Source organism: Conger conger, chromosome 6, assembly GCF_963514075.1.
Source record: "Conger conger chromosome 6, fConCon1.1, whole genome shotgun sequence".
NCBI lineage: Eukaryota > Metazoa > Chordata > Actinopteri > Anguilliformes > Congridae > Conger > Conger conger.
This window is the reverse complement of record NC_083765.1, coordinates 29,790,057-29,803,414: the sequence shown is the minus strand read 5'-3', so window position 1 is coordinate 29,803,414 and position 13,358 is coordinate 29,790,057. Positions and strand designations below refer to the sequence as shown.

The 13,358-nt window shown below is 42.0% G+C and overlaps 1 protein-coding gene across 2 annotated transcripts in view; it reads left to right on the top strand.

Annotated features, from left to right (window-relative positions):
• The first annotated feature begins 1,293 nt into the window (after positions 1-1,293).
• Positions 1,294-13,358, top strand: part of ctnna2 (catenin (cadherin-associated protein), alpha 2) — a 390,077-nt gene continuing 378,012 nt past the window's right edge. The window contains exon 1 of one of the 2 annotated variants that reach the window (XM_061245032.1): positions 1,294-1,508. The gene's annotated coding sequence lies outside the window, so the exon portion shown is untranslated. The remainder of the gene's footprint in view (positions 1,509-13,358) is intronic. The other variant, XM_061245031.1, reaches the window with a different exon arrangement.

The window sequence follows — 13,358 nt, the reverse complement described above, 5'->3', positions numbered from 1 at the left end:
TAAATTCTCAAATGATTAAATGTTGCTTGCTTCAGTAATTAACTGAAAATACAGACACAACATGTTTGGATTTTTATAATTCCCCTATATTAAATGTCACAATGCTTTCACTTTGAGAGGCAAGAGGATTAAGTCCTACATTTATATGCTTTCACAAATTACCTATTATGAGGATGGCGTTTCGAAAGTGGCTCTCGGTCACAGAAGGTAATGAACGCAATGGGTTCAATGAAGGCACATAATTAGGTCAATTTAAACAATTTTACCCTAATATACTAATTCTTTTTCCGACAAACCAAGATGCATGATTTATAGAATCCCTGCTATTTGACGCCAAGGGAATAGTAACTAGCGAATGCATTTGGCAAACATTTTCAGCATTTTCAGCCACAAAAGCAAACCAAGCTCCTTTACAAAGGGTCTTCTTTCATTGCCCCCTTGCTCAGTAGCATATAGCCTACTGTATATGCGGCCATAGGCCTATTTAGTATGGGTCTGGCTCTTGAACTGTGGAAAGCCCGAATTCGACTCATGCTTTAAAAATACTCCTGTACTTTCACTGAAACGCCATATGTTGGCTGGACCAAACTGAGGATATAATGTTGAAGTCGAAGAATAGTTAGGCTGAATCGGATTCGTTGAATATAGCCTGCGGTAATATACACTTGGGGTCATAAAATGGGAAACATTATGTTTAAAACTGGCGGAAATGTCGGTCTAAAAGGCTACATACTGTACTAGGGTAGGCTAATAAATACAACCATAGCTAAACGTTTTAAAATGCATCCCGGTGTATTATTATTATTATTATTATTATTATTATTATTATTATTATTATTATGTACAACGGATCCAGGATGTTTTGAATCGGCATATCCTCTTCGCTTCATTGTCTGACACAGCCTTTTTGATGCACAGTGCATTATACGACATATAATAAACGGTTAGCGTTTCCAATAATGGAATACACGGAAACCAATAATGCACTTGCTAAGCAGCGCGTCATCTCCTTGTTCTATTTCTTGAATTAAAGAAACACTATTTGGCAATGCAACCCACCAAATAATCCCTCCTTCAATCTGGTCGCAGGTTGAATTCTCTCATTCAACACAATAGACTGCGCATGCGATGTAGCTATGAATCTATGGGTTTGACAGCGATGTACCCACAGAACTGAGTAACTGTATGGCAGTACCACGCTGCTCACAATTTTGCAAGGGCCTTTTTCCGAAGCTGCACGCATCGCGCGCATACTCAGCACCTGTCCTCTCTGTGGTTAGGATTCTGTGGGAGGGGTCATAATTTGGCAGGGAGCGGCAGACGGGGAAGCGGTTCCTAGATACTGACAGCAGCGTGTGGAGTCATTCAGATTCACCACATAGAGAGCGGGTGGACTTGACTATTTGAGAACGGGAAAGACAGAAGGCAGTGTCCCTGGAAATAAACAGTGGAACGATATAGTCCAAGCTTTTTGCTTTGTTGGAATAAACGAGCTGTCATCGGACAAGGTGAGTTGAGCAGTCATTCCTTGCTGTACAACTACCGTTATTGCTGACTGTCTAGCTTAGCAACTAGCTGCCTAGCAATCTCGTCTATCCTGGAATTGCCTGGTAATAATATTACGTGCAGGATGCATCCCAGTGATAGCTAATTGGCTATATATCTGCCAATTTTTTTCTCTATTCCTGGGTACGACTAGCTATTTGACCAACTAGCTGGCTAGCATAGCCAGCTAAACAGCAAGACAAGCTTGATAGCTTGCCAGGCTGCCAGCTAGGAGTAGCAAGCAATGCGACCCATCCTTGTGTCATAGCGAGTCAGCGTTAGCTGTGCTAGAAAACGTTACTGTTCCACCAATAAATCTTTGCCGGCCAGTTAATGTTAGCAACGGTAGCACTACACAGAACAAGATTAGATATAACACAACCACCAACCGACTTTCCCTTTCAGCTTTGGGTGTGATTTTTTTGATCACATAGGGGAGTGGGACATGTTACGATACTGGTTTAATGATAGTATTTTAATAGTTCACTGCAACGCAAGAGTATGTTCATTCTAAAGTTGGAATGTGTACCGTTAGTCGTTACGCTAGCTATATCTATGGTCTTTTTTATGGTTTACAGAGATTACTGTAGTGTGCCAGGATAGCGCACCATTGTCGGTGCGCCTTGTAATCTCTTGTTCTGGTGATGTCCCATTATTCTTTGTCTAGCGGTAGCTTGGAAGCCAATTTGTTTTAATATCCTAGTGGCTATGGTTTAGCTAACATCGGCCGATATTCACTATTGACATCTGGCAACAAAGAATTGCACCTGCTCCTAGCGAGCTAAATATTTTAATAACGAATGGCTGACAGGAATACTTGTAAAACAGTATTTAGAGTTTTTTCAGGATAGTGCTAGCTAACAGAACTTACATTAGCTCCCAATACTTCTATTTCTAATATATATATTTAGAGAATGTATTAGTATCATGTTCGAATGCTATAATTGTAATTTAATTATTGCCACGGTCGCCGAAATGGCTAGCTGGCTAGATAGATTCCAAGTAACAAACAGCAGAGCTGTGGATGTGGCACAACACACTAGGCAGCGACTTTTGTGGCATTATTAAATGACTAGCATAGTCTACATAATGTGTTGTAGCTAGCTGTATGTAGACTAGATAACGTTAAGTTATTATTTTAGCGTTCTAGTTGCATTTACATAGCTATCAATTTCATTTTAGAATTCAGATTTATTCCTGAAATGTTAAATTTCGAGATCACACAAACAAACAAAAAGAACTTCGCTGTTTTCACGTTAGTGGTAATACAGTGTACATCTGCTTTCGATACTGCGCTTTGCGCGCTGCATGACGTGAATGTATTCAATTCCGAATGTGGAGGTAAATCGCCTCTGGTTTTGTCTCGTGCTTTGAGGAGCGGACGGGGTTGACACGTGCCGCGCCTAAGGCATGGTCAACCGAGACAAAGCTCATGAACATTCATATGTTGCATCTGTCAGTATGATTAAATACATGCTCATATTTATATAAACATATATGCTTATGTGCGCTGTTCTCGAGAAAGTGGCGATATGCTTTACAGATAATCTGTTACATTGAAATATTTAACATAAATTCAAGATGTGTCACGTAGTGGAGGCTATTGTGCGTTTTTATTTTGTTGAACGAAAAGTACTAATGTCTGTCGGCGCACATAGCAGCCCATAGTTTTATTCACATTTCAGTTCATATGGCTTTTCCTATATATCTGTTATGTGGAAAGATTGGTTACTTATTTCGTTTTTTATTTTTTTAAATCAAGTTTTGTTGAATAACGTAAACGCAACCTAAACCCATCGGAAATAATCTTTGGCTACTTATCCGTGATTTTACTCCGTGTTCTCCAACATTCTTTTGTAATTGCAGGCCTTGATGGTAACTTAACCATTGGGTTATGTCTTCCTGCACACGAACCATCTCATTCGCAGTTTTCATTCTCAGACATACAAACCAATAAATACATCTTGCTTGCATAATTATTATCAGTAATTTTTGTCTTTTGGATCATTGGGTCATTGCTGTTATTAAGCATGGTTATTAGTTTTGTAATTACAATTTGCAATAGATTCTATTTGGACATGCATTAGACGGCAACTGGTAGGCATATATACTTAATAAAGGAACTCTTGTATTCAGCGTCGCCAGCTTGTATACAAATATTTGCATTTGCTACACATTTACGTCACAGGCACATTAATCTGATTTTTTTATTAATTTTCAGATATTACACTGCTGCATATGGCAGTCTATATTACCCTGCATCAGAAATCTGGTATGTAAGCCTATAGGTGTATCGACGGTGCGAAGGGCGTGCCATCACGCAGAATCCTCCATCACTCACATTATGGCCTGAGATGGCCCTCAAGATGGCAACCATTTTATTCACTGCTCCAAAAACCACAGGGGAAGTGGGCAGGAAATTATCAGGGGAACATCAAATAATGGCTTGGAACGGAGCCCAAGAGTAACAAATGTTCAATCGTGGGGAGGATTTGGGGCAGGACCCATCGATTGCTCTGCTGAGGGGAAAGGTGAGAGTACAGCTGACAGTATCACCTTATGCATATTTCTCTCCTGTCTTCTCGCACACAAATCTTTAAGTGGCAAAAAGGTAAGTTTAAACTGAGGTAATAGGCCAAGTGGTCAATGATGCCCATATTTTAGGCTCATGGGGAATTTTGGCCCGCATTATAAAGGAAACCTTTTGATGTGGTGGGTTCAAAACAGTGAAAAATAAGAGGTGCTTCAACACATCAGTTTCCCTTGGGTTGGAAGTAGGGTGATGGCAAAAGGAGTTGGAAATATGGCTGCTAGTTTAATGGGCACAATGGATTGATGCATCCATTGATAGCTTATTGGGGGAGAGGCTGTGGACAGCTCTAACCAACATGAGCATGCGTGAGCAGCCCTGTGTAATTACGAGCCTAGATTTGTAATGGAATCCTCTCTTGGTCTGATCACCCTTCAAACTTCATGTATTTTGCTCCTCAGAATAGAAAGTTGCCTCATAATGTAATCATGTGGCATGCCCTCTGCCAATGAGGCTTGAGTTGCCTGCCAGTAAGACCATTTGAGTATGTGACAATTAGTCCTGTTAGGAGCCGCTGGCAGCAAAGCCAGCCGGCCCACTGACGCAATGTGTACACAGGACGTAGAGCAACACAGTTCTAGTGTGGTGGGATTAGGTGCCCTCCTTCTATTCCCGCGCAGGGGAGATGCACCGGGAATCTGAAAGGGTGGCGGGGGTCGACAGGGCTGTATTTAGCCCTGAACTTTGATTGGCATCCAGGCGTGTGAGGGAGGACCCCAGGGAGGGGGAAAGATGACGCTGTCGGGCCACCAGTAGCTTCCCAGCATGCCCTGGGTGGTCGGTCCTCCTGCTGCGACCGGTTGCTCTTTTTCTAAAGGTCATGAGGGCAAAAAGCTGTCGCAACCTTCTATCACAAAAACAAATCATGTCTGATTAGAGAAACACAAACAAGCTGGAAACCGGTGTCTAAAATGACTAAAACTCTTAATGTAGTTTTCCTACATTTGCAGTGAATTGTTCTTTCGTCCTAATGGGATGTAGGCAGAGAGGCTATGAGTTGTGCATCTGAACTACTGTCTTTCCTGCCTGGCTCTGGGGTGGGGGAGGGGGGGTGTTATGTGGACACAGCGAGTTGCACTGCTGCATTGTGTCCCGGGAAAGAGTTGCCCTGGGAGACGAGGCAGACCACACGGTCAGTGACTACAGAGATTCTGCTCTGATCAAGGGGTACGGTGGACCCATCACTGGCAGTTCAGTTACAGAGCCCTCCCATTAGGAGGGTTCTTTTTGCACAGGGACTGAACATTTAGCTGGTGAATTTAGCTGCACTACTTTTATCCACATTTTGATGTATGAATCAAAAACAGTCTGGAGGTGAGCCTCAAGCACTGCGTGCAGGACCAGAGAAGAAGCCAAAGAAGTCTGCGATGGAAGAGCTTTATGAAAGAGATCGATAATATGCCTTAGCTTCTGCTTTATTTCCTCTCTCTGGACTCCTTAGTGAGGTCTCCAGTCCGATACCTTTTCTCATAGACCCTGTTGGGGTCTCAGAATCCTAGTCTGTGTATTTTGCCCTTAAATTTGAATTGACAGCACAGCACACCGGCAATATTTTTGAATATTGGGTTTTTGAATTGATGCAGAAGAAGACAAGGTAGCTCATTTGCTTACTCGTTGGACTTGGCCCTTGATTAGTTCTTTTCATGTGGCCCTGGAAAATAAAATTAAATAAAAATAAACCTATTGCATGTAGTGGTGTTTACCAGCCTGACCTTAATGGCGCCCAACTTTCTACCTGTTACCTAACTGACATATAACATTTCTGTGTATTTCATTACTGGACAAAACACCGCTATGATTTGTACGCTGTTGCTAGTGACCTGGATTTCGTGCAATAGTGCAGCCACTAATAGATAGACCAAGTATAATTACCTTTGCTGTCTGCTCTGAGACACTGAGTTATGACTAAATAAGTCATACTCAGCGCATTACGTTGATGTACCTCTCATTACACATGGCATTGAAAAACAGTTGGGCTGCAACGCACGTGCTGTGCCCCAATAGTTTTCTGGTGTTTCCTTGCTCTCTGAGTGGTTTATCACCACACAGAATAGCCTGCAAATAGCTTAGCATTCACATTCATTGTTATTCACTGTTTACCAACCAATTGAGTTACACCAAGGAGACAAAAAAAATATTTTTAGGCAATATTATTTATTGGACAGCTGAAATAAATCTATTCTATTGTGTATGCACTATAAACATTTTTTATTTGCTTTCAGCATTGCTGGTAAATTGGCCATTGCATATCATCTAAATTAGCGAAGCTATGACGGCCAGTATTTGTTGCAAGATTTTATGCCAAGTGATCCAATAAAGAATTAGAATTGGCTCTAATGAAGCTCTTATCTCCTCAAAGTGTGAGGAACTTGAGTCATTCAAGGGCATACTTTAATGAAAAGTGCACGGGGTAAGAAATGCTTTCGCTCTGCCATCTGCACATTTGAAAACTGACAGAATATTCCGGCAACTTAAGAAAAATACTTTTCTGCAACGCCTTAAAAGCCATAGTCTACCATGGAGACAAACCCGCTGACACTAGGGAAAGAGTTGGGACAGTTTACTGTATTTCATATACTGAATTGGCCAAGGTAATGAAACTCAATTCCTTCTTTTTTTTAAGTCAGTGTTTACTGTGAACCTCTTGCAATGGGAACAGTAAAATTGCCTTTTCGTCTTGAGGTTCGTTCTGTCCCCACCTTGTACACATCATGCCCCTCTGCTTGCCGCTGGAAGCACAGTTTAACTGCACACAGGTCTAACAGTCCTAACCAGAGAAATAAGCTGCGAAGGGCTTTCGGTGAAATGTACGGCGTGCTATCATGCGTTTTTGTTACTGGCCTGAATTTGTTTGTTGCATTTTATTGTGAAAATGAAAGGCAGTGCCAGTGGCTGTATTTCTGCTCCCAACTCAAATGTAGCTCTTAAAGTTACAGGGGCAAAACATTAAGCTGTTTATTTGATTGGTAGACTGCAGGTGTATTAATCTTATTTTTACATTGGAATGGACTGTTTTATTACCATTCTGCGACTTCTTCTGTCAGGCCTCCAGATTACAGACTGGCGAAGCCCTCTTTCAAATACAATGGGACTACCTTCCCTGAAGGAGAATAACCTTTGTTATTCATTTTGATTTATGGAATGTGTACTTTAACATAGAATTAATTGACCACCTTAACTTTTGTCTTCCTTTTGAAATAAATGATTTGTTCTTTCAAATAACTTAATGATCATGTCAGCAATAATATGAACAAGGTAAAATACCATAGACGTATACAACTATATTTAAAACAGGAAACTGATTCAGATTTGATATTTGAAGTAAGATCCTTGCTGTCTCTACGATGGTTATCTAGGTGTTCTTGCCATATTACAGACAGCCATTGGATGGGAATGTATGGTACATCTCATGCCGGTCACGCTGCTTGCTAATTGACTGCGAGTCCTGAAATTCCCACGGACGTGCGATGTTTCCATGCATGTCATTCCCTGGCAGCAGTGGGGCCTTGGAATGCTGGAGTGGCCTGAGGTGGTGGAGTTTCTGTGTCGTGGTCAGCGAGCGGAAGAGAGAACGATACACTTGAGCAGTGTGCCCAGGCTTTTTTTGAAAAGTAGCTAAATATTGATCAGGATAACCAATCAAGGATCCAATAATAATATTAATAATTATCAATCAATATTATAAACAAGCAGGCAAACCAGTCAAAGCAGGATGGGGCAAATACCAAGGACTGTCATTTTCATACTTCGATCTGCAATACTCATAGTAATCTCGTCCACTCCCTTTCAAAGAAGACGTCAAGCCAAGTTAAATGGCTAAATGGTGGTCTGCAATGTCCTTCATAACATTTGAGGAGACTCAGTGAATCATATGGCAATATGCTTAATCATCCCTTGAACCTCACCCAATGGTGAGAAGCAGCAGAAAAAGGATTACCAGTAGTGCTGTATAATTTGGAGTAGTCATCAGTTGACTGATCCAAAGCATACAGTCCTTTCCATTTCACATCATTTTTGTATGAGACTACCACTGAAAAATCAGAAACCGCACTTCAATCAATTCCATGGTAGTTGATCTCAGCTATCAAAACTCTAGGACACTGCAGAGAAAGTAGAGTACAGAGATGAAGACTCTGACTGAAATGAAATAAAATTGTTACTGCTGTTTATTGCCTGGGGGATTTGTCTTTCAACTGGGATCATGCCAGATATTACAATAATTAAATATTTATGACCCCCAATATTCTGTATTCTTAGTGATATGGATGCATACTGATAGAATGGCACAGTTGGCTAGAAGAGACAGATGTCAAGCAGATTGTTTACCTACATTAGTAAACATTTTGCCATCGAATTAACATTATAGTTAATGCATAATTCCATCAGTATTGCTGCAATGTTATAACATTGACAATACATCTCAGTAACCTTGTGCAAACATTTTGTTTGCTGTAGTAGTTTAGCCGATGCTTTTACCCAAATCGACCAGAGACGTATCACATGGTACGCAAACCTCACTCAAGGTAGAGATAAGCAAAGTTAGTCATATACTGGAAGTGCTTCTATCAAAACTTAAAAGATAAAAGGAGAGAATGGTTTGTTTGTACAGTAATCACAAAACAGGCTTGTGGTCTAAACAGAAGAGCATTGTAAGAGCCATTGAATCCTTCCTTGCTGATTGATTGGGGAAGGTCGTCCTGCAATCAGGGGATGAGGGCGGAGAAGAGCCGGGGCCACGAGGAATGGCTGCCAGGCTCTAAGAGATGGGACAGCCGGCTGGCAGGAGGAGCAGAGAGCAGAGGCCTGCTGGGAGTGTATGATGTTATCGTTGTCTGAAGACGGGAAGGGGCAGTGCTATTCAGTGTGATTTAACTCTAATGTGAGTGGACTGTGAAGGGAGTTCAAAAGTGGTGTGCTGATGTGTGGATTTATGCAGGTTGAAGACCAGGTGAGCTGCAGCATTGGGGACCAGTCTAATAGCAGTCTCTGCTAAATACTGTACATATAATTATGAGGACTGCTCCCTTACATCAGCAACTCTTTCTTTCCCAGAGTATCTACTATCTGCTGTTTTCAGGTTCAGATTTCACTCTTTGCTTTCCTTTTTTCCTTTTTTGTGAAGGTAGAGCTGGCTGAGTGAGACGTAACACCTGTGATAGGATATACACCAGTCTCCTGACGCATGTTTATTACCCCAGTACAAATTGATTTGCCCTTAGCAGAGATTCAGAGTCATAGGTTAGAAGAACATAGTTGGACTAGCTTATCACGTTTACATATAGTACAGAGAATTGGCTAAATGATGAATGTATGTTTTCATTGTGATAGCTGGTCAGGTTGGGGTGCTTGTGGTACATCTTTAGAAAGGCCATGCTCTATTATGCATTTTACGGTACATTTTAGGCATTTACCAGACTGTCTTATCCTTAACAGCGCAGATTATATTCTTTACATACAATCCATGTACACAGCTGGATATGTACTGAATCAATCTGGGTTGAGAACCTTGTTCAAGGATACAACTGCAGCACCCCACCGGGCAGTCAGACCTACAGCATTGGAGTTCAAGCCATGGCTCAGGGTATGGGCTCTGGAAATGATCAAGTGCAGCATTAGTACATTTAGCATTTAAGGTCTTACCCTTGCTCCTTGCTTATCGTACCTCCAAGGACTTAGATTGGACTCATACCAAGAACTACTAATTGTACAAATCTGTTCTCACATAGTGGGTACTGTTGTCTGACAATATGCATGCTGTGAAGCAGTTTGATTAAGTTCTCAAAAATTAGGTGTGGCTGTCGTGGGTTTTTTAGCCTCTCGTTTGATGGGACAATAGGACTGCACTATTGGTCTCTGGCTCTAAGTTATATACCCCTTTAGACCCAACAATTTCCTTTTAAACTACCCAACTTTTCCAGTGTTGTGGCATCGATCATCGCAAGAATTGCCATTAAATCTCTTGGCTCTATTTCTATGCAGTGGTTTCATCCTCAGAACTTCCCCCCCTTTGCCTATCAGTCTCTTTTTAAATGGGCAGTTTGGCAACATTTATGACAAGCATGGATTTTTAGGGCCCCCTGTGGTGGCTCCTACTGAAATGTTATTTTTGTTAAGAAGTACACTGCTGTTTCATACCAAGTTGTCTAGTGACCAGTCCATGTTCTTTCATATAATGCTAGTCTTGTAGCGTTGTGGAATACAGTATGTCATAATACTACAGCATTATTAATGCTAGAAAGGCTGGATAATTTATTTTGAAATGGTTAAATAAGCAGTTCACATGAGCAGCAGGATTCTCACCTCCTAGTGTTTTGGGTTTGCTTCCAGTTGCATTATGGGTTGGCAATTACATTTAACAAGGCGGTTTTTATCAGGGGGGTATTTTCCCCACACTTCATTTTGTACTTAAGTATTGTCTGGCAGTAACAGGACTAAATCAGCAGGTATCGTAAACTCCACTATTTGGCAGGAGTCCTCATCTTGCCATTGCCAACTAATTGCGTCAGAAATAAAACAAAAAATATATAACCAACAAACAAAAAACACCCTACCTTCCAGTGTTCTTACATAGGTTCCTCAGCTCTAAGGTAGGTAATGGAAAGTGCTTTAGTACTTCATGTTCGTAATGTGACAGCAGGGCCCGCCATAGTCGCTGCAGTGTTCCTGCATGTCTTAAGCTCACTTATGAAGAACATGGCCTTTTTAACTTTAATCTACTTTGGCTTCCGCAGAGCCTCAGAGCTTCTCTCCGCAACAGAATATTCCGTTAAATTAGTCCCCCAAAGCTACAGCATGACATTCAGAACGTGCAGGTTTATCAGCAGTAGGCAACTGCGCTTCCCCAGAATCTCATTTTCCCTCAGCATTTTCCCCAGTTTTGTTACGGTGATATTTACAGTTTTTAAGTCGGTGAAGATAAGCATGAAAGAAGCAGCCTCTTGTCGTGGTTCAGTGCTACTGCTGGCCGCTAAACGACTCTCCGTCTTGCCGTATTTTTTCGCCTCCCTCTACATTTTCAAGGCCCGTTAGTCTTAATGCTTCGAGGCTCAGCGCAGGGCTTCCGCTGCTCGCAAGCCAAATCGACGTAAGAACATTTCCCAGATTCACTGAATCATACGGACAGCGTTCTTTACAAGTGAAAATGACACCCCATCCGTCATCCCGGCGCAAATTGCAGGTTTTCAGAAAACACTTAGTGTAATTCCATTTTTGTGTATGCAGATTGCAGGAATTCAGAAGCATCTGCATTTCTAGCCCAGTGATACCGGGCCTCCTGTGGAGGCAACAGAAACACATTTTCAGCCTGCTTCTCTGCTAAAGTGCATGGATGGTAGTCTGAAAGCTGTACCATGTCTGACGTAAGCTATACTTACAGTAACCATGCCTTTACACATTTTCGGTATCATCCTGAAGTGGAAAACTTCAGAATAGAAACAAATATAGGCTATATTTAGTGCATTGCTGCTGCTTTGAACTTTTAATCAAATGTGATTCAGTTAAATTAAAATCATTATCGAAGGCAGATATTTACAATCATTAGTGGTACTATCGAATGAACATTAGATTAGTTTCTCATCTACCCTGCAATCCATTTGTTAGATATGCCAAGGGACAGCAGATGAAAATCAGCTGTGTACTGGAGCTAATATTACAATGTGCATTGCTAATGCAATGTTATTGTGTATTGACCCTTAAGTGAACTTTTGTTTTTGCAAGTAAGTTTGACTGCCATGAGTTTAAACAGTAGTCCAGACTGCTGCACAAACCTATAGGGCTGAACTGTCCCTCGTGGTGAGGAGCATGCAGGATCCTCGCCACAACATATTTCTAATGCCAATGAAAAGGCATTTGTAAAGATCGACAAAATAAACAAGCATTTATTTGGACTGTGCGCTACATCGACGAGTTTAGAATCTTGTCCGGATGCTACGGGGATTTCGAAAACCTGTACCATTCCTTTTCTGGATCCAGAAGTATCACTATTCAGTAAGACCACAGATGTTAAAATTACTGAATTCCATGTTGGACCGCTTTAATTTTATTTGGCGCTTGAAATATTGCATGGCACGTTCTATACTGAATCACCCTGGTGCCTCCAACATCTGCTGTGTCTCCCATTGTCTGTCCTCGAGGGAACAGTTGGTCTCCTTTGCTCCGGGCCTACACCAGACGGGAGCGTATGGCTCATCTACAACTTTATTAGCCTGGCAGGCTCCAGTCTACACTTATATCCACCGCGCATGCCCACTTCCTCTGGGGACTGCTACGACCCCTAAGCCGCTTTTAGAAATCCACTCCACTGCCCACTGACGGAGCTCTATTCCCCCTACAAGCCGTAATTGGGAAAAGTAATGTTTAACAGAAAACGATGCAAAAACCGGCAAAACCAAAGTTTTGTACATCTGTGGAGAAATGGGTGATGTCAGCCCTGCTGTGCACCTCACAAAGACTGATTTGTGTTTGGATGCATCTTTGGCTGTTATGACTCCACTGGGGGTTGGAGTTTTTACAGAGCACTTCTCATATCCACAGGGAAATGCATCCCACAGAACAGCAATTGCTGCCGAACAGTACAGAGCTGTACAATCCTTTATATTAAAACAATTTATCTGTCAGAACCATTTGCAGTGAAATTGCTGCATGGCAATATATGCAGTGATGACCTCAAGTTTAAAGATAAATAAATGGAGAAAACAAGCCGACAGGCCTGATATGGGAGGTCATATCGAGCAGTACAGATAGAGGCATAACCAAGGACAGCAGACCCAATCAGTCAGGATTTCCGCCCACCTCAGACTGACAGTCAGGCGAGGGTCCAGGTCGTCTCCTAAGAGACAGAAACGCGGTAGAAGTGCTTGTGGAACCCTGGTGGTAGACGGCCGGCTGACGCACTCCTTCCCACCGCCTAGCTCCTGCTGATGGCCCTCTGTCAGCCATGGTTTTCTTGGTCGACATCCATGCTGTGGGCTGTTAAAGATGCCTCCCCTGCTTTATCCAGCCTGTTTTAGCCATTGCCGCAGCTGGTCAGGCTGAGAAGCAACCAAAAACCTATAACTCCCTGAGTTTCTCCAAATGTCTTTGTTCCTGTAAGGCCGCTTATTCAACACCCCATTCAGGTAATGAAAGGTGACATGGAGCTCCAGCATTGCTTGATCTTGATATAGGCTAGTCAATTCATGCCTGTGAGGAGATATCTAAGGTGTTTTCATCTAGTCCAGTGAGC